The 23574-nt window shown below is 44.6% G+C and overlaps 1 protein-coding gene across 2 annotated transcripts in view; it reads right to left on the reverse strand.

Annotated features, from left to right (window-relative positions):
- The window catches only part of FOXN3 (forkhead box N3), a 217177-nt gene that overhangs the window by 165714 nt on the left and 27889 nt on the right, over nt 1-23574 (reverse strand). The window contains exon 1 of one of the 2 annotated variants that reach the window (XM_061463820.1): nt 7279-8478. The exons of the other annotated variant lie outside the window; for it this stretch is intronic. The gene's annotated coding sequence lies outside the window, so the exon portion shown is untranslated. Of the gene's footprint in view, nt 1-7278; nt 8479-23574 lie in introns of those variants that run through there. 2 annotated transcript variants of the gene reach the window in all.

The following is a 23574-nucleotide window of genomic DNA, read 5'->3' on the forward strand; positions in this document are numbered from 1 at the left end:
GAAGCTTGCATGTAAGAAACTCCCTCTGTAATGGTTCCACCCCATGAAACAGTTTCTGCACATTTTTAAAGCCCGCCTCCAGGAACATCATCTCACCACAATGGACATTCACCACTGCTCTGAAAACGTGTCTTAACAACTCTTGGGCAAATGAGCAAGGGCCCAGTACTTCAGCTCCCTCAGCCCTTCGTTCAGGCAGAAGACTTCTGCCTCCTTATGGGGGGAGGGCCTCAACAAATGAGTGCAATTAAAGCATAGATAATGCATCTGAACACATGCATTCCTCATTTATTTAACAAGCACAGTTTAGCTTTAATTATTTATGATAACACTTCAGAAGAAACTAGTAAACATAGTGCAGTAGACTCTACAAAAGTAAGAAAGCCCTAGCTGTGAGGGACTGATCTGTGGCCTTCTGCTCTGAAACCTCTGCTAGGAGAGGCACTCAAGCCTCACTTAGTAAAGGAATCATGAGGTGCAAGGATTAGGGAAGATAAGAAATTTGAGGTTGTATTTTACTTTTAAAACATGACAGAAAAAAGCAATCAGTGAGCAATATTATAAATAAAACTTTCCATTAACATGAACAGTCTTAATCTGAGTTGTCAGCGCTGAAATCTTCTCACCTCACCTGCATGTGCAGGATGCTAAGTAGGTGCAAGTGACTCAAAGTCTTCAGACCTACTCCTCCCTCTCCCACTGGGAAAATCAGAAGTTATTGCAAATCAGCATATTTACTGTACAAGTAGCTAAGAGGAAGGAGAGGCCCTGGTCTGTTTGATTGGGATCAGGCACTGCCCCCAAAAAGCCCACAGCCCACTTTTGGGCTGAGGACAGCAAAGCCTCTGTCCCTGTTGTGTGTGGCTCACCGTAACTGCTGGAAATTTCAGTGGAGAATAAAAGGGCATTGCAGTGGGATGGAGACGGTACCAGTACTGAGGGCTCACTCTCAGCTGCACTGCTGCCTGTCTTTTGCCATAAGACACACTGCTGTCTCTTAGCCACGATCAGTGCACCCGAAGATGTAAAACAGAATGTCTTAACACTGAAAACACTCCAAAGTCACAGCACTACTCCATGCCTTCCGGAGACAATTGCAGTGCATGCACTATCTGTGGTGTCTGCTGAAATCCAAAAATACCTGCTAATAAAGATAATCACATGGAGCACTGCCAAGCAACTTCAGGACACTTGAATTGTTAGTATGTTTGGTTGGTTTACATGGATCTTTGACGAGTGACTGAATAGCGTGTCTGCAGGAACTGACATGCATCTCAAACCCGTCCTGACACACCGACATACAGAAAGACCATGCAGCTCCTTCCAGACAACCATGCGTGAATGCAGAGATGTCCCAGTCTCAGGCAACTTGGGATTGTTATTCACCAGGGAAACCTGAAGCTAAGTTTAGCACTTATCTGGAATCAATTCTTTCCTTCTCACTCTGTGAAAGTCAGGCCTCTTCCTTAATGAAAAGGGTGCTATGCACTCTAGCTTTACCTTTTCTGTATTTCGACTTAAGGTATCACTGGCTGTGTTTAATAGTTTCGGTCCTACAGAGCAACCTTCTGAAAAGGTCAAAACAAAACACTAGGAGCCAAATTCATCGCTGGTACAACTCCATTGACTTCAACAGCATTACGCCTGGGATAGATCCACCCATAACTGTTTCCATTACGGTAAGTGGAAAAGAAGTGTACTTGCTCTCTTAACTTTACTTTTCAATCGATCTGTTCTGTTCTACTGTGTGTTTCATTGCAATCAATAGGAATATATCTATTAGAGAAAGTTACAGCACAAAACATCTAAATAGCTTTTAGAAAACTTGGCTTCTCAGTTTATAATGAATGTCAGAGAGGTGAGAAGGTACCAGGCATTCAGAGTGTGCTCAAGTCCTTTATCTTTTGGGAGGAGATATAAGCAGCTACCGTAAATATTTTTATGTATAAGCTACATCATAGCCACCAGAGATCTTCCTTAAAGATCTGTTCGATAGCAAACATGAGCTGCCAGCCCTGAACAGCCATGTCAAATACAGCTCAGATATTACAGGGGTGGGCACCGTAAATGCTTACAAGCAGTTAGATTAGGGGGGAAATAAACTTAACTTCCCTGGGACTGTGTTCATGTCCATCAAGTTCTGCTCTGCACTATGTTAGCCATGCTGACAGACTCCTTCTAGGCAGAGGTAAGACTATGGGAATTTATTTGTATTTCAAATGCTTGTTTTCCTTTTCAATCTTTCAGTGCTTCTTGGTTCAATTCTTCTTTATATGTCATGATGGCACACTACCAGTATACCAGTGCCCATTGCTTCAGCTGAAGCACCACCCAGAGTATCACTAACTGAGCCATTCTTAATAAGTGATCCTGGAAAAATACCACAAATCAATCTTTTGGATTAGCTTTATTCACTGAGGATGTCATAAAATGAGATGACATTACCAGACTAGACAGCTTCTAGCATTAAATTGTAGTCATGTGGCTCTTAATTTGACATTTATAATTTCACTTAAATCTTTCCCTCAGAACTACAGAATTATCTATTAATGCCTGCCATTATTCCAGATTTTAATTTTCACTGCATTTCAGTGCCATGGATCATTGCACTGGAAGCTTCAGAAAGACACTGCAGACTGTGCCTAGCAGTGTGCAGCACCTCCCAAACTGGGACATGGGATGGGCAGTGGGTGAGACCAAGAGAGGGAATAAGCAAAACTAAACTGCAGTTGCATGACTCCAGTGCACATATACTATATACCAGTCTTAGATGTGGAATTTGGATTTTTAGACTAAACTGAGTGAGGGAGAGGCGCATCTGTTGCTGGACTGCCACTGTGCTCATCTGCGGCCACAGCACTCTCTCCTTCGCTTATGCCTGTGCCTATAAAAAGCGTCTAAGGTGGTTCTAGTGCCCTGGAGGACTGGGCAGTAGAATATATCCATGTGCTACCTCTTCCACAGGATAAAGACTTCTATCCCATACTGGCAACTTCCATGTGCTCCCTCTTCCACAGGATAAAGACTTCTATCCCATACTGGCAACTTCCATGTGCTCTCACTGACTCCCAGTTTGAAAGCTCTGTATGAAATTCAGAAGGATTGTACCAGCTCTAAATATCACACAGATCCTTTGCAATTTCTCTCACATCAGCTCAGTCAGCGCCAGTGGCCAGGTCTCAGATGCTAATGGCTATCATTTAAAGGCTGTCTTTAATGCAAAATCAGTCAGGGAAAAAGCAATCATTTTATAGAACAGCAGTGTATTGATTTAGTTTGCAACACTGGGATGTCTTAGCTATTCACGACCAGTGTGCCACCCTATTCCCTGTGAAATCATTCTTAAGATGTAAATCGTGAGGCAAAAAGGATTTGGGAAAGGGGCTTTTTCTGCTCTTCATACTCGCTTGCTCTTCCTTTAAACTGAGCACCATTCACTCTAACGTATGTATTCTGAATAGCTATGCAACAGAGAGTAATTCAATTTTCCCACCACAATCAACAAAATGTTCTTCCCCTGATCACTCCACTTTGTACATTACTTTGTGGCCACTTCAGTGTCGAATTTGGTCTTCCCTGCAATACCCAAATGCTTCTAACACAATTTACAGCCTACTCAGAGAGCACCTTCTTGGAAATAATGTTAATCAGGATAATTTCTCCTCTTACTTTAAAGAGCTCTTGATTGGGCACTTTCAATCAGCTGTTAGCCAGAGTTACCTCAGGATTTCTCAAGTTCTTATGGTGAAATGGGACAATGCCACTTAGCAGTCAGAGAGCATGTTTAATGGATCACACTAATCTCAAGGAGGGCCTATGAAACTCTAATTTGTCAGGTTTCATTACATTCAATAATGACTGTAATTTTCCTGAAGCGTTCTGCGCACTGAAAAATTATGTACCACAGTTCTGCACCCCATTTTGTCTAACTCTGTATGCAGAAAAATTGAAGGCATCTCGATCTCCATGGCTACTACCCATGAGGGGCCTGCGAAAGAGGGTTAAGAGTTCACTGTCAGATGTATTTATCTCAGAAGCAGGTATAATTCTTTTGCAAACAGCTAAGTGTCAGTGCAAAGCCAAGCTGATTCAGGGTAATAAAAGCACTTCTGCAAAGCTTTTAGGTGACACCATATCCCTCACAAGCTTTCTTCACCCCTGCATCTACTTTATCATCCAATACCATCATTACCTTGACCAGTCTGCACATTATTTCCTTTCCAAATGGATCGATTTCAAAACAGCTCATCTGCTAATGCTCAGCACAGGTTTGGGTGATTCTCCTATTGTTTCAATTATTTCTTTGAGGAAAGTTCAATCCTGTTAAGCAAACAAACCTTTTATCTCAGCTGAAGACTCTGAGCTACAGTTGCCACTGACAGATCAAGAGCTTCTGAAACCTCCATTGCAATTGTAGTACCCTCAAGCGACAGATATCCCAGTTTAGTTCATTACACAAAAATGACAGTGTTAGCTATAACCCAGCGCATTAAATAGGTGAGCTATTACAACTAACCAAGTCCTGCACTTTTCTGAAGGAAGCATGTGCCATTCAGTAAATGGCATGTGATCTCCCCGATTTTGATCTGCTGAGGCAAAGGAATGAGTTCCCAAAGAGCAAAGCAAAAGGCACATACAGCTTCACCTGATTTCCAGGGGCTATGGTCTGTGCAGCTAATTCTGATTTGGAGAGCAAACCAGCATTGGTCAAGATTCGAAAGTGAACCTGTCAGGCTCTCTCAGATGTCTTTGGAGATCTGGCCTGGCAGTCCATAAGTAATGCAGAGTATGCAGACAAGAAAGCTCGAGGCAGAAGACAGTGGTCACAAAGGAATAAATAGAGCAAAATAGATGATCTTCCAGTTGCTGCTTGTGTGGCAAGTCTACTGTATCTGTATGCCTCTTCACTCTGGGGTAACAGTGCCTATGAGCTTTACAGAGACTGGAGTGGCTCTCTGTGCACAGCCAATTCAAAATAAAATACGCTGAATGAGGGCTAAGTAATTTGATTATAAATGTCTGCAGTTAAATTTTAAAGTCCACAATCAACTCCCAGAACAATTTTATGTAAAATTTTGTCAGCTATGCTGAAGAACAGTGTTTACCAAGATCTGCCTTTCATACAGTCCAATAAACACCAGGTTGGTCAGCAATTCTCACTTGCAGATCTGTCACACCAGCATTTAAATTACTTTCCTAGCCTCACTCAGATAAGCAAGTAGGGCCAAAAAAAACCCAGCCTATATGAGACCAAAGAAAGTTACTTTCTGTTCATTATTGCCTTTAATATGCCAGGCTGGTACTGGACATTCTGTCATCACCAGCGAAGTCCTGAGCAGCAGCCGTAGCTTTCCTACACTTAACACTAGTCCAGAATATACCAGGAGGAGCTTAATTCTGCAAAAATGTGACCTGACCCCTAATGAAATGACAGAGCATTATTTTACTCAAATCGCTCTAGGATTCCCACAGGCACAATTCTGCACACACAAATTTCTCAGCTCTTGTACAATAGCCAGATGTGCGCATCTTCACATGGTGCTCACCGGAAATTTACTTTTCATGTGTCTTATGTCCCCAGGAGAGTAGCTGCTGGGGACCAGGAAATTAGCCCTGTTCAAAGCAAGGGATTCAAATGTCTCTTAAACTTGTAAATAACGGGAGCTAAGTGCAAACTTTGTGGCTCAGCTCATCACCACGTATCTAGAGATGCCTTAGTATGCCAAAGCAAGTATAGTAGAAAACCCTATTATTCCTACATGGCATTCCCATTCCCAATTTGAAAAAAGCTTTGTAAGTGCAACATGCTTTGAATTACCTGAATGCAGAAACAGCTCTCTGTCCTGCAGTGTTTTGTTAAAATGCTTCAAATGGCCCTTGGCCTTCTGTGCCTAGGGCTGATCGGTGCTCACCTGTACCAGCCGCCCCCAGGCTTAAGCCCTCATTGACAAAAAAAGCCTATTTGTTGTTCACTGCTTTAACACTGACATAGAAAGAAGCAGAACACTTTTGAAATATCCACCTTGGTCACGTTTGTGACTCGGGCACTTGGGAAATTCAAGCCACTCTGAATGATGCCACTTTACTGGGAGAACATCAGAAGTAGCAGGATGTCTTACACTGACATATTGGTTCCACTTTGCTAGACATACAAGATCAAAGTCATCCCTGGCGGAACTCCATAACCTTCAACAGACGGGATGAATTTGGTCCCATATGCCCACAGCAGCTGGGGAATACAATTGTTTTCCTCCTTTCATCCATATTTTGAAGATACAGAGACTGATTTTCCACTTGCAAGGCAAGCTGAAATTTCTGTACATGTGCAATGTGAGTCAAACAATTTGTATTATCATACATGGCCCTGGTATGTTTGTTATGGTCATCTGTGGTACATATCTAGATTTTAAATTAAACGCAGCTATAAATAGCGTAGGAAGAATCAAGCTGGAGATTATTTTATCAGACACTCAGCAATCTGTTCAACTGGCTTTCCTGTGTACTAAACATGGCATCAGAGTCCATTTTGAATGTACAATTATGGTTTTTTTTATGTAGCATCCCCTATCATCTGTTGTACTCATAGAGAGAAGCAGCTCGTAAATACCATTTCACATTCCAAACAATTCGCTATAGGCAACTACATCATTGCTTTGTTCAAATAAATTTAAATAAATCATTATTAGAATGTTTGATCTCAGCAACTCGACTTTTCTCCCAGAGCACAAATTAAATGCATGCTTAAAGCAGAATATTTTAGATGGAATAGATGGAGTTATTCCCGAACTGTTCATGAGATAGGAGTAGACATTTCCATCTAATTTTTCACCTGTAATGTAATTTCTTTAGTTTTCTCTGTACGTTTAAAAACCACACATTTAATTTGCAGGGGTTTCCCTGAAAGTGCGCAGTAGAATAGATGACTGTGCCGCAATCTGTTCATCCATCAGCCGGTGCTTCCTTTGACTCACTCTGCATTCTGCTCCAAACACTTCATGGGAAAGGCCAAGAACGGCACTATGTCCCACTTGCTGCTTAACATGATTACACTACAAGCAAACTGTTGTTGTTAACCAAAATTTGCAAATAAAGTCATTGGAAGATAAATCTATTTCTAGTAAATATTTCTGTGTTTGGATTAATTGAACAGAGCTAGTCCTCGCTAGCTCAGATTTACAGCCCAGCATCCACCCATGCATCTCAAAATGAAATATGCTGTTCTCATCAGTATTAATCAATTACAAACACATACATCCTAACTGTCCTTGACTCACAGACCACAACAAGTGACTCGGAGAAGAAAACCAGAGGGCACAGTCACACAGCAACTGTCGCTCAAGCCTGGCTCTTCCACCCTGCCAAGCCTGAAAACTCGGTGGACCTGTACCATGGCTGTCCATGTGGACCCTTTCCTCCTCCAGGAAGAACACCATGTGTCTGCTGTTACACTTACTCCACTTGCATGTCCTGCTGTAGGCATTGCTGGTATGTCTCAGCTGCCAGCCCAGCAGCTATACATTAGTTTAAATGGACATGAAAAATGCAGCAGAGGCAGAAACACAGCTGAGAAGCCTCTATCAGGATTCAACACAAATACCACCTGCCCACATGGTGTTTCATCTCAGTCTTGATCTCAGAGATACACTGGAGTTGTGCAATCTGGAGCAACATCTGTGTCAAGATGAGGGTGTGGGAGAGGTTCAGGCCAGAGGATGCTCACTTCCAGGCTCTCACAATTTCGTGCTAGCATAGATAACTCTCCTATTTGGGGTAAAGGGTAGGGGGTGACTGCAGATAGGGGAAAAACCTCTTGCAAGTCCTTGTCTTTCCCTTCCTGAGCATTCCTGCCCTCAGAAACCAGCAGAATTTCCAGCAGAGCAGAAGGACCAAATCAAATCTCTTCGCTTATACTTAATCTAAGTATCCTGCATATCCTTATTAAGGTTGGCCAGATCTGTTCTCAAACTAGCATATCATAGAAAATTGCTTCAAATATAGAGGCTTTCCATTCCACAGCCACGGTGATACCATGTGAATAGCAAGTAACCATGTACTGGGAACCCAGTGAAGCTTCAGTAATACAGCCATGGAAGATGGCAATAATTTATCATCTCTGCAGTAGTTTAATCCCAGATGCACCATTTGCTAATTTATTTCCATATGTACCTGGCAGACAGATTAATCAGCCATCTCTCTCAGAAACCTAGATTGCACTTTATCCCTTTAGTAAGCAAGAGAAAACAAACGTACACAGCAAAATAAGAGTCCCTTACAGAGCAGCTCTGTCAACCTTTACAGCTTGCCGTTTCCTTTTTTAGCTTAACAATGGCTTTTCAAAAATCTAACACCCAATCTCCTTTCACATCAGTGCATTTCTCCATCTACTTAAGTCTCTTTGCTAACGCTTGTGAAAATGAAGACAGAGATACAGAGCAAACATACCTTCTACTTCTGGAGCCAGCTGGAGAGAGCAATGTGCTCCAGGGAGAGGGGCAGCAGCCCTGCGCGGGGCCAGGGCCATCGCCGTGGCAGGCAGCAATGCCTCGGAGCTGAGGAGGCTGTTTCTCTGTGCTGGGGTTTGCAGAGTTGCAAAATCAGGATAATAATATTTTACAAAACATTTTGAGCTCTACTGAACTAATTACTATTATCAGCAGTAATGTGCTTCCGACGCGCTTAGCCCTTCTTCTGGAAAACTCTGCAAAGGGGCTGCACTTGAGGGAGCAAAGCAGCTGTTAGGACTTCAGCGATGTTATTGGTAACAAACACAGTGTCAATTCTGTGCCTAGTGCCCTTTAAGGATCTGTTTGCAATTCGCTCTCTATTTTGATTATAAGACATTATCTGCATTAAACATAATTAGCCATATTATATCATTTGCCAATCTCAGCATAGTCACTTGACAAGGAGGGATGGATTTGAATGAAAGCACAGCACAGTCTGAAGCCCAAGGAGATGAAGTGAGTAGGAGCTGGCACAGAACCAGAGGGGACACGGGCTCAGGCATCTCCACACCCCCCCCCGGCTTTTTATGTGAAGGGTGTCACTTGCATAGCCATGCTGTGACTCTGTTCCCTGGGTCAGAGCCTGAACAGGCACATGCAAAACCTCATTATCAAACCACAGAACAGTAATAAAATGATTGCTGAAAATGAAATCATTTATGAGCTTCAGTATCCTTGTAACAGTTACAATAATCAAAATACATAAATATTTGGATATGCTACTGACAGATGGTATATACTGGAATAATCACACAGAATATGTCAGTTTTCAGAATCAGCTTATTCCAGAGTTGGCATGTTTCAGGGCTTTCTGATACTAAAATAAGCACCTAGTATTTGATCCTCCAAAAAATGCATTTTCACAAACACATGGGTGTCTTTTGATAGAAAAGCTACCAGGCTTGTCACCATCCACAGACACTACCCAAATAACAGTGTACTGCCACTGGCTTCCTTTGCTTTGCCTGCACGTCGGTTGGAAAGGCAGGAGCGAGCCTTCTTGTTAGAGCTGGGGCTGTCAGGATGGAGTGACAGTGCCTTGCCAAAGTGCATCTGTGATTTGGGTTTGATCCACATGTTGCCTGAGAGACAAACTCTTTCATTTGCAACCTGAGAATGAACAACTCGACTTCTTTTGCCTATTCTCTGTTGGCAAGTCTGAAAAAGTCAGGGCTTTTGGAGAGCTCTGGTTGGAAATAATTAATGCTCATTAATAATGATTAAAACAATCACAGTGGACAAATATGCTTATTTGTGTTAGGCATCAATGATGTGGTAGTGTGTGCCCTGGACTAAGAAACCCATGAGGAGAAGACAGCACCAGGTAAAGGGGAGGAGAGCAAAGGCCATGTCCCCCGTGGGCTGCTCCTCCATCCCTGCCCCCAGGACAGTGGGGCATGGGACCAGCATGCACGTGAGAATAGGGACACTATGCTATCACCCCCCCAGGGTTATTCCCAAACAGCAGCCTCCTTCCTCCCCTGCATGAGACAACAGCCTGGAGAAGACCCAGCTTCAAGTGGGTTCTTGGCCATCTCTAGCCCCAGAGGATTTCTCTGGGCCACATCCTCCTCTTAGCAAGTCCAAAACGCGTTGGCCATGGCCCTCCCAGGTAGTAATTCCTGATTCCTCTCCACAAACACCAGTATTTCCAAAACGCTGTTTACAGCCCCACATAACAAGCCATTTTAGCTGATAGTAGTTGGTGGTAAACAGACAAATTTAGAAGATTATTAGGCATTCATTTATTATGTTACACTCTTCAGTTTTCTCAGACAATCAAATCGGTAAATTAGAGCCATAATTTTCCACCAATTAATACCAGATGTGACATATTTTGACATTAAAAGAGTAAATATAAAAGAACTGTCAAACACTTCATATCCCTAATATAATACCGTCCGAATGGAAAACCTAAAATCCTCCTGCCTCAACCCTGTTCTGAAAAACAAACGATGCTGGCGTTTCCAACAACTGCACGTTCACATGCTGCATGCTGATCCCTCCGACAGTCACTAACACCTTTCCCAAATGCATGCTGACTAAAAAGCCCAAACCCCGAAGCAATATTTATACCTGTAATCCAGTATAGCACATACTGTCATAACATAAAGGGAGATGCCAATAACAAGCAAGAGAAAATGCCAAAGATAAACCAGGGCCATTACATGTTCTCAGTGCAGTACAGGAAAATGCTACCGAAGCTTTTAGAAAAGAAAATGGAACCTGAAAATCTTGATTTGGCTCCATTTACAATCATCTGTCCTGATGCTTCCCGTTTCTAGCCTAGGACATCGCAGCATCAGTTACGGGATGGTCTGCAGCACGCCATGACCCCAGACTCAGTCAGACTCTGTGTTAACACAGCTGACCCGTGTGACAAAGACACAAGGGGATAGGGGGGACACTGCTCTCTGTAGTGCCAGGCCCTGCTGCACAGGACACAGCAGTGTTGCCTGCTCCAGTGATGCTCTACTATCCAGGGAGGAGAGACACGGAGCTCTGGGAGCAATTAAGACTCATCTGCTTTTAATTGCATCAGCTACAGTGTTGGGGAAGGGGGAACATATCACACAGACGCTCTTTTTTACTTCAGTTATAGCCATATCCCCTTTTTCTGTACAGTCCCAGGCAGCATGGATTTTTGATACAGGCTGAAGGTGACTTTGCAAAGAAGGAAATATCCCTTCACACACCACATGCCCCTACCCTCAAGCACATTTCCCTACGAATTTTCCCCATTTGTGCTTTGTAGCTGAACTGGAATCACACGGTCCATCACCGGTATCACATAGTACTCACTCTGTCAGTTGTCTGCCACATCCAGCATCACTTCCCAAACTCACAAGGCAGCAATTGCTGCAGACTTCACGTTTTACCACAACATACACTGAAAGGGAACAAAACCAGGAGGATGCCTGGAAAACAGTAAGCTTTTTCCAGCAGTGGCTGCTTTGCAACTCAGGGCAGCAGGCAAAGCTCCACTATAATTACAACCTGCTGGCAAAGTCACTGAAGTAAAATGCATCCAGGTGGAAATCACTCTCCCCCTTGTGTTTCACCATGCTCATAGAATGGGCTTCTCATGCACAGCCAGTGTTTTGCCAGTACAGCCAGGTATCTGACACACTTCCTAGTGGCCAGACTTAACGGGACAAATCTGGTACTCAACTGACTTCAGCAGAAGTTTTTTCTCCCCATTATAAGTCATGGCCTTTGCATGTCTTTTCACCCAAATTAACTGGCTCCATCAGGCTCCAAAATCTGCAAGGGCATTCAGCCACAAGAGGAAAAAAGCTGGACTGTAAATGGGCTGAGACACACTAGCAGCAATGTTACTGTAAATCTGCAGAAAGGTCCCCATGGGGCTCTGGATCCAAAGCAGACAGTGCAAAGCTACAGTCAACTGGCACAGGCAAAGACCATCTCTACTGGCCATACAACATTTGTGATGGGATGAAACACAGTCTGAGGCTCCAGAGCAACTACAAAACCTGCCCCAGACTCTGTCCAGACACTTTTCTGGAAATATATGAAAATAGGGCTTGAAGCAGAATTGGAGCCTAGGCAGAAATCTCCCCCTTTCTGTTTTTTCCCATAAACGGGCAGTGGGGGGCAGAGGAGAATGGACTTTAAATGGCTTTGCAAGAGGAACCCAGATGAAAGCAAATCAGCTACAACTGAGAATATCCAATCTACTTAACTGTCCTGCACAGAATTAATTTTCCCCAGTGCAGCTGTGACCTTCATGAACATCAGGTCAGCAGCAGCCCTACTATCTCCAAATGAAGGTGGAAGATAGTCATCCCTTAGCAGGCCACCACAACGTCAGAGAGAAAACAGCTCTTTTATAAAGCATGGTCTCTGGATCAAGAGGAATGTTACTGTAAGATTACACTGCAAATCTAATCCCCTGTCCCTAACAGTCAACAATCTGATACATGAACCTGCCTTTCATTAAAGAGGCTGGCAATTCAAGCAACCGGTAGGGAATGAGGCTGCCAGCTGCATCAGCCAGCACAGGTGGATGTCCACATCAGCTCCTCCTGGTGAGGAGTCCTTACATGTGTTCATCCAGGTACATGCTGCAGCACATCTGAGCAAGGAGTTAAAAAGCGCCTTAACATTTTCTGTAATGCTGGTGCAAACTGTGTCCTGACTGTCTTGTCTCCAGCTGTTTGCAGAACGCCTGTCAACATGGTATATGACTGCTTTAATGTTCAAACTGACTTCTGGCAACCTCACTCACTCCTCCCAGAAAGGGGGACATAACATAGTTCCAATACAGAAAGAGCCATACCCAGTAACATTGCCTACCCAAAAGCCAGGCACATACAAAGGGTAGTTGTCCAGGTCCCTCCTACACAAGCCAGAGCAGGTCAAAGGAGCCAAGTGACTTGCACCAGAATATGCTGGCCAGTTAGTCCCACTCAACTGGCGATGTGTTATTAACAGATGTTACTGGTGTCAGCCCTGCCAAGATGGGAAGGCTGTAAGGTTTGTATTTCTAAGCTCAACAGCTGTGGAAAAAAAAAGCATCTTCCTTTCACAGTCTTAAATCATGAATAACCTTACCACAAGCCAATATACAAACATTAGTTTGAAATCCAAATCAGGTTCATAAGCTACAAGAAGTTGCTTAATAGCCTAAAAAAGTACTTTCTGACTATGTCATCCCTGTAGCAATGATCTTAGAGTGCACAGAAACTACCTGTGTCACAGGCTAACGGTTTTCAACCAGTGAAAATAGTGTTATATACTATAAATCCCATTTAAGGAATCTACAAATAGTAATGGGAGGAGTAAGTTTGCTGTACAAGGAACCTGTATCACCAGTAAGAATCTTTATGTGGTCCACAGTGAAAAAAAGTTTCAAAGCCACTGCTGGAGCTGTCTCTATAACTGGCTAAGGGACAGAGATTGGCACCTATCTCTGCAGCTGACAAATTTATTTGGCTATTGAAAAAATAATTTGGCCAAAGGGAGAAACATGACAAAAAAGTTTCATCTTAATTTTATCAATTCCGTTCCTGTCACTTCGACTTAGGTACAATCACCATGTAAGCACAGCGCATAACAGCACCCACCACCAGAAGTGCTAGAATAGCTTAAACTTTAGCCGTAACCTTTCTGTTATCACAACTCATTATCACACAATTTATTACCACATGCTCTTTTTGTGGGAGCCTGCACTCCTGCTCTCTGATGATGAGTCCCAGGCTGTCACCCTGAAGTACCTTCAAAACATGAATCTCCTTGCTTTGCAGAGATGCATGTCAACTGAGCGCTGGAGGTGAAAACTAACCTGATTAAAACTGCCAGTAATTTACCAATGCAACAAACTACTAAGGGAAGCAGTGATCAATGTCTTGTCATCACTAACATGTCAGGATATGAATGCAAATAGCATTTAATAAAAGACCAGCTATTGGGTGCACTACTCATCTGCATTACATAGAGTGTGATGCTACCTAGCATATAGAGATCTCCACTTGAAACCTGTGACTCCTTGTCCACATACACAACAGTGACTGTTGTGCTCATTTTATGATATAGGAGAGATGTGAACCTTTCTGGGCTTTTTCCAAACCAGTAAACGTATTTTTTTCCTGCAGCAATCTGCAATCTGGGCTTCCACTGGTTTCGTCGGAGGAGTTCTCAGTGACTCACACGTGGATTGGGAGCTTTCTCAGCCCACAGCTGAAGGCAAGGGTGTTAAATATTTAATAAAGAGACAGCTTTTGTCCCAAATGTGTTGGATAAATAGCAGCTAAGAAAACCAAAATACAAAAGGGTTTTAGCTGCTGGAGTATCTTTTTCCCTTTTGAACAACCTGAATGCCCTCACATGGGTTCCCTCCCTGGAGCTCACAGCCATCCTCAGCTGCCATCACCAACCCACACCAGCACCCCAAGGGCTCCTGCAGTCACACCCATCCCGCAGCTTCAGTCAGTTTAACTAGCACAGTAGCCTAAAAGCTGACCTGGCCCTAGCAGCCCGGTGCTCACAGCCAGGCCGGACTGGTGCTAACAGTTGTCAAGCAGCTAAGGTAGCAACAGTGGTAGAGTGTTTCAGGAATTGTTTGTCAAATACCCTATAGTCATTGCTGCATAGCAGGGCAGAGAAGACATGCACCTTCACTTGTCCTCAACGCTTGTCTGATTAGTTTTTAACAACAGGAAAGCAGTGAATTTTAACAAATTTCTACTTTTTCACATCCAGTAAAATATCTATATTAAGCAAACAACTATACCTTCCTGGTCCATGGTTTCCAATGCTTTACTATCTGCCAAACTTTATTATGAAACTATTACGTGACTTTGCTCTTTACTTCTTTATGGTAATTTCTATGCAGTTAAAGTACTGCAAGTTGGGATGCAAAAACAAAAATAAAAGTGAAAGAAAGGATTAAATCCTTGGACAGTGATTTATAAACTCTGCTTGGAATCTGCCTACAGATATAGCAGGCTGAGATCTTTACCTAAGCATCAAACAGGGCTTGTTTAGGTATTCTGTTATCACTGTTGAGGCATTAAAACAGCACGTATCATTGTAATGCCAAACCGTCCTATCAGAGTACTTGCCGCTACAGGGGTGGTAAGACATATATACACTGGGCCAGGATTTGGGCACTGCTCAGCTGAAAGACAGAAATGCACTTTCTCTGTGGCTGCCCTCTGATTCCAAACTCTGTTTTCAACCTGGAGTATACCCTGAGGGTACACACCACCATCCTCAGTGCTAGGTCTAGCAGCTGATGAGCTCCAACACTTTCAAAAACATCCCAAAGATGGTTTGCAACAAGCCATCCATAGCACCAGCTTCTACCTCACCAGTTTATTTGCTGGGAATGCAAAAGCTGATTAACTTGCACAGCCCTGAGCAATGATTTTCTCAGGGGGGTACTTAGGCTTTGGGGTGGGCCATCACCTGCACTGTGACGTTATAAAGGTTAGCTTTGGCATTTATCATCTGCAGGGCAAGAGGCAAGACTCATCTACTTTGGTGAACATTCTTCAGAGCCACTGGCATTGCTGAGATGCACTCAGTGTGTCCGGTGTTGTTCCAAAGCTGCTGACATCTGTCAAGAATAGTAAATTGCACTTTCTCTTAAGTGAAATGGGCTTCCATAAAAATTAGGTAAGTAATGCTAAGAATAAGGAAGAAAACGAGTTGAAACAGCATGGCAGCAGTTAGCCACAGGTCTTACAAGGACTGAGCAAGCACTGCAGCAGCACACTGCTAATAGACACAGCCCGAGCCCTGCAATTCACAGAAGGAAGGTGAACCAGAGACGAAAGCTGTGTGGCCATACTTGGTACAATGCAGGACAGACCTGCACCTAAAATAACGCTTGCTGCTGGAACTCAGGTTTTAAGATTCCAACTTTGTGCCAACTTTAGCCAAAATTTGAAGAAACCAACTTGAAAGCTTGTTACTGACACAAACCGAACAGAGGAATAATGACTAACTCAGAAACATCAAGCAGAGGTCAATGTCTGCCTCTCTCTGTACCTCACATAAATACACAGTCCTTTCTACCCACTTCAATGGCCACTTCAAAAGAAGCAAGCTCTTTGAGATATTTCACTGGACTAAAATCACAAATTCTGATTTTGCTTATGCCCTTATGCTGCTGCCTGCAGTCTCCCTGTCCTGTTCTATTACAGGATATAACTGCAAGCAGAATGGGACCAACCTTTCCTGTTCCATGGTGAGCAACAGATGGCATCGAAGCCTTGGGACTGAGATGGTCAGCAGCACCTAAAAACAGAGGTGGGCTGCTGCCCATCAGTAAGCAGCAGACAGTAGCTAAGCATCTGCAGTTATAATCATGAGAATAGTTAATATGCTACATATATAAGAAATTCTTTTTATTGAGGACCTATAAGTATGAATGGTTTACCATCCTATAACCTCTTTTCAGTCTCAGAAGACTAAAATAATAGATATGTCATGTTCCCCCTCAAATATCACTAGTTTTGCCCACTTAACTCAGAGAAGGAGACTTTTCTTGAGCTATCGTCAAATATTAATAGTGAACTGCCAAGGCACATTTCTTACTCTGATGCACTTGTATAGCTCTGAGTAATTCCCACTGGCATTGAGAATCGCTTATATAAATCTCCTTGCAGCAAGTTAAGAACCTCATCCCTTAATCATGATTGTGGCTTTAAAGAGGGCAGTGTGCAGTTTCTGTCTCTCCCCATTACAGGACAGTTCCTGTGTTCAAGTTCCCTGTACCTCCCCAACACAGTCAAGCTATGCTAGTCAAAAAACAAGTTAGGGTTTCATCCAAACTCTGTGTCTCTCATGAAGCCAAACTGCATTTGCTTTCCTAAGGAAGGTACTGTCCTTGCCTGTGTACAACACATTGTCTGAGCCACTGGTGATTCCGCTTCAGGATCTTAGATTCTTACTGGAGGGAAGAGCACAAAAATGCTTATTTTCATTTGCTCTAATGTCCCATTATAGCAGTTCCCATTACTATCATTTCATGCCCCCTCTTCCCTGCCAGAATAGCTTAGAGGGCTTTTAGACTGAAGGAAAGCTTCCATCTCACAGCAACAACTGTAACACACAGTGTGCATTTGAGAGCTATTCAAAGAGAGGAAACAGCCTCTGGCACCAGCAGGTGAATTCCCACATCTCGAGGGCTTGCAGGAGCTGCTGCTGGCTCCTTCCCCACCCAGAGACCTTCCTCAATCTGTCCTGGGAAGCCTCTTTGAGGGGAAGGTTTCCCTGGTGCCACTAAGATGCTGCCGCTCTGGTCTGCCAAGCAGTGATGCCTGTCTAATTCTGAAACAACTCTATTCTTGCACTGCAACAATGCCAGCTCATCTGAGTCCAATTAACCCCCACAGAATGATTCATAGCAAACTGAACCATATTTACTTTCCGTTCATTATTACACTTGCAACTTGTAATTTCTGAAATCTTTTATTCTGTGTGCGGCAGCAGGCTACAGGCTGCACACCTCTCACTGCTGCGGTGAGACATGCCCCAGAGAGATCTCTTCTCTTTTTCTTCCTTTTAATTCCTTAAAGGGGAATTAAGGCAGAAGAGAACTTTAAAAGCTTAGATCTGTTCATGGTATCCACAATACAAAATCCTAGGCAACAGATGAAGAGAGGAAACTCCATCTTTAACTTGCTGGACCAATCCCAGAATAAAGGTTAGTGCCCTGGGCAAGGACAGAACACGTAAGTTCTAGTATTTTTTTTTTGTCTAATGTCCTTTTAACGTGTGCCTGGACTGCTGCACAAATGAGCACAACCACTCAAATGAGCCACACTTCTTTTCTTTTTCAGGGCCTTGTTCTGGCAAAGCTCCCACTGGACTCAGCAGGGGTTTGGCAAAGTGGGAACTGAGGAGCAGCCGAGGACCCAGACCTGCTGGATGGGTACGTGAGCGCAGGGCAGCATTTAATTAAGTAGGTCCAAGTTCTACACCCTGTGAATATTTGTATTCAAATACAAATATTCATGAGTAGCAAAATAAAATTAAATCCAAAATGCTCAGCTCAGACCCAAGACAAAACTAGTGCTGAGATGCCAGATTGCATCATTATCAGTTCTTAAAGCTCATGGTACCTTAAGTGCATTTAAAGGATCATAACTATTACAGCCCAATTACCACTGGAACCCCAGAGCAGGTGCACTCATCTAAACAGAAGCCTCAGAGAAAGCAATTCAAACTGAAATTGCTACAGGATTTTCTATATGTGAAAGGGACTTGTTGAGAGTAATTAAAGGCTCCAGGATGCAAAATAAAAAGGACATACTCCACCCGGACATGCGGGAAAGAAAGCTCCATGTCCAGGTATGTAAACTGACATTAGGAGGTGACCTCCTGGCAGCCAAATGGACACCCACTGGGTGTCAGGGCAGACAAACCAGTGGGATACGCAGGGGAATCTGTCTTCATGAGCCCTGCTTGATGCCATGTAGTTATCACACAGCAATCAGTGTGACAATTAGTGGGTAATGAGCATGCCCATCTCCAGATAAATGTGGTACCAAACATGGGCTGGCATGGCCAAGGGAAGACCTCAGCAGGCAAAGGAACCACTCATAGGAAGATGAGTCACTCATAGGAGATTGTAGCCATGGATTTGGGTTGAGACACTTTGATAGTACCAGTTGGAAGCATGTGGTGGTTTCCAAGATGCAGTGACCAGCTGAGGAACAAAACATGCAGCAATGCTGTGTAGCTCACTAGACTGGAGACCACCACCACGCTCCAGACAAACAGAAAACAATACAACAAAGAAACTGTGGGCAGTAGAAAGGAAAAGATTTCCCAGGACACACTGCAAGTGCAGACAGGATCCAGACAATCCTGAGCCCAACTCAGGAGATGCTCCTGGTGGCAGACCAAGATAAGAAATGCAGGGCCTGTTGCTATCTGGGTTATGGTATTTCTGATTGTTCTTCTGTTAAAGAAGTACTGCTGGGGGGCGGTCTCAGGCTCTGGCTACCTCTGGAGGGAAAAAGCTCAAACCTGTAAGTCAGAAGACCCACAGCTCCAGGGCTACGCTGAGGAGACTGTGCTTGAACTCTGGGGTAACAGCAGGCAGGGAAGGGCTGCCAGGAGCAGAGAAGCAGCAAGGCAGGATTCATCAGAACTCTGGGGCATCACACACCAAATGTGCTCTGTTTTGGGTCACGCCATAAGGACTAGGGCCAAGAAACATAGAATCATAGAATGGTTTGGGTTGGAAGGGACCTTAAGGATTGTCTAGTTACAACAAAAAGCAGTGTCTCACACATTTTCTTCCTTTTCAAGAGCCTGTGACACTCCAGCTTGGGGATTTTCATGATCCACAAGGATGCCTGGGCACTCCAGCTTAATCCCAAAACCCAAAAAGGAACTTAAACACTGGGATAAACAAACAGCAGTGCAACCCTGCAGAGGTTATTAAAGTATTAATTTCAACAGACAGATGGTGTGGAGAGAGAAGGGCTGGATGTGAATCTTTGCCCCTGACATTTACACCCACTGAAATATCCCCTCCCCTCATGGAGGAGAAAATTAAAAAAAAAGAGAAATTAAATTTAAAACCCACGGAAAAGCCCCAAACTCCACACTGTATTTCCCATTCGTAGCAGTGATGTGGGACTAGAACAGTTGCTGCCACTGAAGAGGGCAAGCCTAAAGCTTGCCACGTGCCAATAAATAACGTCTTTGAGAGGAGATGCTGTAGCGATGGCTTGTTTCCTACTGTCCAAGCCCACACAAAAGCCCCCATTGTTCCAGCGCTCCAGCAGCCCCTCGTGGTGCCATGCTCCAAGGCAGAGTGCCAGGGCCCACAGTGCTAACCAGGAGGACACAGCAAAGCCACTATCATCTCTTTGTTCTATGGCTCAGTTCAGTTTATATATCACCTAACTGGGACAATACACAGAAGTGAGAAGAAGTTATGGGCCCATGCCTAGATCTCTGACTGCCATAAATCAATAATTTTATTGCAGTAATATATCTGCCATAACAGTGATTTGCCTGCAACTATTCCACCTTGTGCCACAATCCTATCAGATCTTCAAAACCCAAAGGAGGAGACACAGGACAAGAGCATGAGGTACCCTTACCCTGGCACGTGTCCTGCCACCAACACTTGCCCGCCCCTGCATCAGCTCCAATCCTGCACCCCAAAACCAGGTCAGGGGGTAACATGCACGAGGATGCACTGCCTGTGTGATGCCCTTCATCTGAGCCAGCTGCTTTATGCACCATCTTGCCTGCCCCACTCCCCAGCTGCAATCATGAGAGGTCCTGGTACTCCCACAGCAGTGCTTTTCCCTGCTCTCCATGATCCCCCCCTTACCCTGCAGACCCCTGGCCCTGAGAAGACTCAGCCAGTGCCAGCCTGAGAGCAGCGGGGAGCCGAAATCAGGCTTTGCCAACACTGCTGAAATAACCTGATTCATCTCTGGGCATATGGTGGTATCTTCAGGGAGGGAGGAAGCCGCTGCTGCCTCCTTGCCAAATTCCTAGTATTTATGGAGTATTTACATGTTGTGCATCTCATGTTTCTCTTCTCGCTCCGGCTGCTCGCTGTGGCAGGATGACGCAGCCTGGCTGGTGGTAGCTGAGGATATCCTGCCCACAGCCCCCACCACGCTAACTACAGACAGGCAACTTTATCTATCTCAGCCTGCTATGGTTTTCTCCCAGATTTAAGTGGAATAGCCACTTTTAAATGCACCCATAAACCACCACAGCCTCCCCTTCCAGACCATAACAGAGTCCATGGAGAGCTTAGGAGGGGATGGGACTCACCTGAGCCCAGCACAGAGGTGGGTTCTTGCAGGAAGGACAATACAGATGAGAATCTCAGCTTCCACTAAAAACCATATCCCCTTGCCCTCAGAAATGAACTGGAAAAGCTAAACACCAAAACTGAGTGGACAAAGCGTGACTTCTGGCCCGGGCCCAGAAGCTCAGGAACCAGCAGAGATTTCTTACAGATCCTAACTCTGATTTGGGCTCCACCAGAAGAAAGTCTCACCTAGCCACCCCACGTGGTGGCCCATGCTCCTGCAGAAAGGGGTTAGCCCACAGGCACCAAGGCTGCCACTGACCAGGAGAGGGGTTCAGCTTTACCAGCACAACCCTTGACTTCCTTTGAAATGACGTTCACACACAGAAGTTGTTTACAGAGTAAGACGACTCTTCCCTCCAGACTTGCAGCCCTGTGTTGAACCCGTGAACATCAAAAATGACACGTGTCCTGAGATGTTCATAACCAAGCAACACGCAAGCACCTGCAGCCTTGTCAGACGAAGAACCACAACCACAGGTCACTCGTCACTCCGTGGGAAGACAAAGAAGCCAGGAAGTACGCGGCACTTGGAGGCACCCCTCTGACCCGATGCTTGCTCTGCGAGCTGCCAACAGCCACCAACTCCACCTGCCCAGCAGCGCATCCCCAGAGCCCAAACCTGTTCCAGACATGAAGACATTGCAGCTTACGTACCTCCTAGACAAAATGAACACCGCCGTGTTGATGCAACCACTGGCAAGCACCACTACATTACTTTGAACAGGGAGGAAAAACCTCACTTGTGTGCCCAAACTGAAGCCAAGAGCAGTTTTGCCAATATATCCATAAAAAGCACAGTCTCATGTTTCCCAAATATTTCCAGGAGATACTATGGGAGGTTTGTCTCTCCAATAAAGTGTGACAACAGCATATCACAATGATTAATATATATACATTTTCTCAATAATACATTTCTGAAGGGAAGCCAGCTGGCATACAAAGAAGTGATGTACTGAACAGGTTACAAACAAATACACGTTCAGACAAAAATGTCTGCAACTTTTTCCACTGAGTATTTAAAAGATATTCACAGCAATAAGCACAATGTTCTTGGAATACTTAACAAAGAGATGGCTGCGTTTCAAAAAATCCACTTTCCAAAGACTGCATATAATTCTGTGCGCCGGTAAGCTATTTTGCTAAGGCACATGAAACTCAACAAGGTGGTTGGTGACAGCCAGCATGGCTTCACTAAGGGGAAATCCTGTCTGACCAATTTGGTGGCCTTCTATGATGGGGCTACAGAACTGATGGACAGGGGTAGAGCAGTTGATGTCATCTACCTGGACTTGTGTAAAGCGTTTGACACTGTCCCACACGACATCCTTGTCTCTAAATTGGAGAGACATCGATTTGATGGATGGACCACTCGGTGGATAAAGAACTGGCTGGATGGCCGCATGCAAAGAGTTGTGGTCAATGGCTCAATGTCCGGCTGGAGACCAGTAACGAGTGGTGTCCCTCAGGGATCAGTATTGGGACCGGTCTTGTTTAACATCTTTGTCGCTGACATGGACAGTGGGATCGAGTGTGCCCTCAGCAAGTTTGCCAATGACACCAAGCTGTGTGGTTCGGTTGGTACGCTGGAGGGAAGGAATGCCATCCAGAGGGACCTTGACACGCTTGTGAGGTGGGCTGATGCCAACCTTATGAAGTTTAACCATGCCAAGTGCAAGGTCCTACACCTGGGTCGGAGCAATCCCAGGCACAGCTACAGGTTGGGCAGAGAAGAGACTCAGAGCAGCCCTGTGGAGAAGGACTTGGGGGTGTTGGTCAATGAGAAAATGAACATGAACCGGCTTCAGTGTGCGCTCCCAGCCCAGAAAGCCAACCGTATCCTGGGCCGCATCAAAAGGAGCGTGACCAGCAGGTCGAAGGAGGTGATCCTGCCCCTCTACTCTGCTCTCGTGAGACCTCACCTGGAGTATTGTGTGCAGTTCTGGTGTCCTCAACATGAAAAGGACATGGAACTGTTGGAACAAGTCCAGAGAAGGGCCACGAGGATGATCAGGGGACTGGAGCACCTCCCGTATGAAGACAGGCTGAGGAAGTTGGGGCTGTTCAGCCTGGAGAAGAGAAGGCTGCATGGAGACCTCATAGCAGCCTTCCAGTATTTGAAGGGGGCCTATGGGGATGCTGGAGAGGGACTCTTCATTAGAGACTGTAGTGACAGGACAAGGGGTAATGGGTTAAAACTTAAGCAGGGGAAGTTTAGGTTGGATATAATAAGGAAATTCTTTCCTGTTAGGGTGGTGAGGCACTGGAATGGGTTGCCCAGGGAGGTTGTGAACCTGGCGGTGTTCAAGACCAGGTTGGACAAGGCCTTGGGTGATATGGTTTAGTGTGAGGTGTCCCTGCCCACGGCAGGGGGGTTGGAACTTGATGATCTTAAGGTCCTTTCCAACCCTAATGATTCTATGATTCTGTGTCAGAGCAACTACATACTTTTTCATATATATACTCATAATACATATCTATTCATTTATATTCACAGATATATTCAGAAATTATATTCAGAAATATATATAGTTTATAGGTATGTGCTATAGAAGCACAGAATCATACAATCACAGAATAGTTAGGGTTGGAAAGGACCTTAAGATCATCTAGTTCCAACCTCCCTGCCATGGGTAGGGACACCCCACACTAAACCATGCCACCTAAGGCTCTGTCCAACCTGGCCTTGAACACCAGCAGGGGTGGAGCATTCATAACTTCATTGGGCAACCCATTCCAGTGCCCCAC

This window comes from Pezoporus flaviventris, unplaced genomic scaffold (assembly GCF_033815535.1).
Source record: "Pezoporus flaviventris isolate CSIRO_AGI_PZ_B2104156 unplaced genomic scaffold, CSIRO_AGI_Pfla_v1 ptg000036l, whole genome shotgun sequence".
NCBI lineage: Eukaryota > Metazoa > Chordata > Aves > Psittaciformes > Psittacidae > Pezoporus > Pezoporus flaviventris.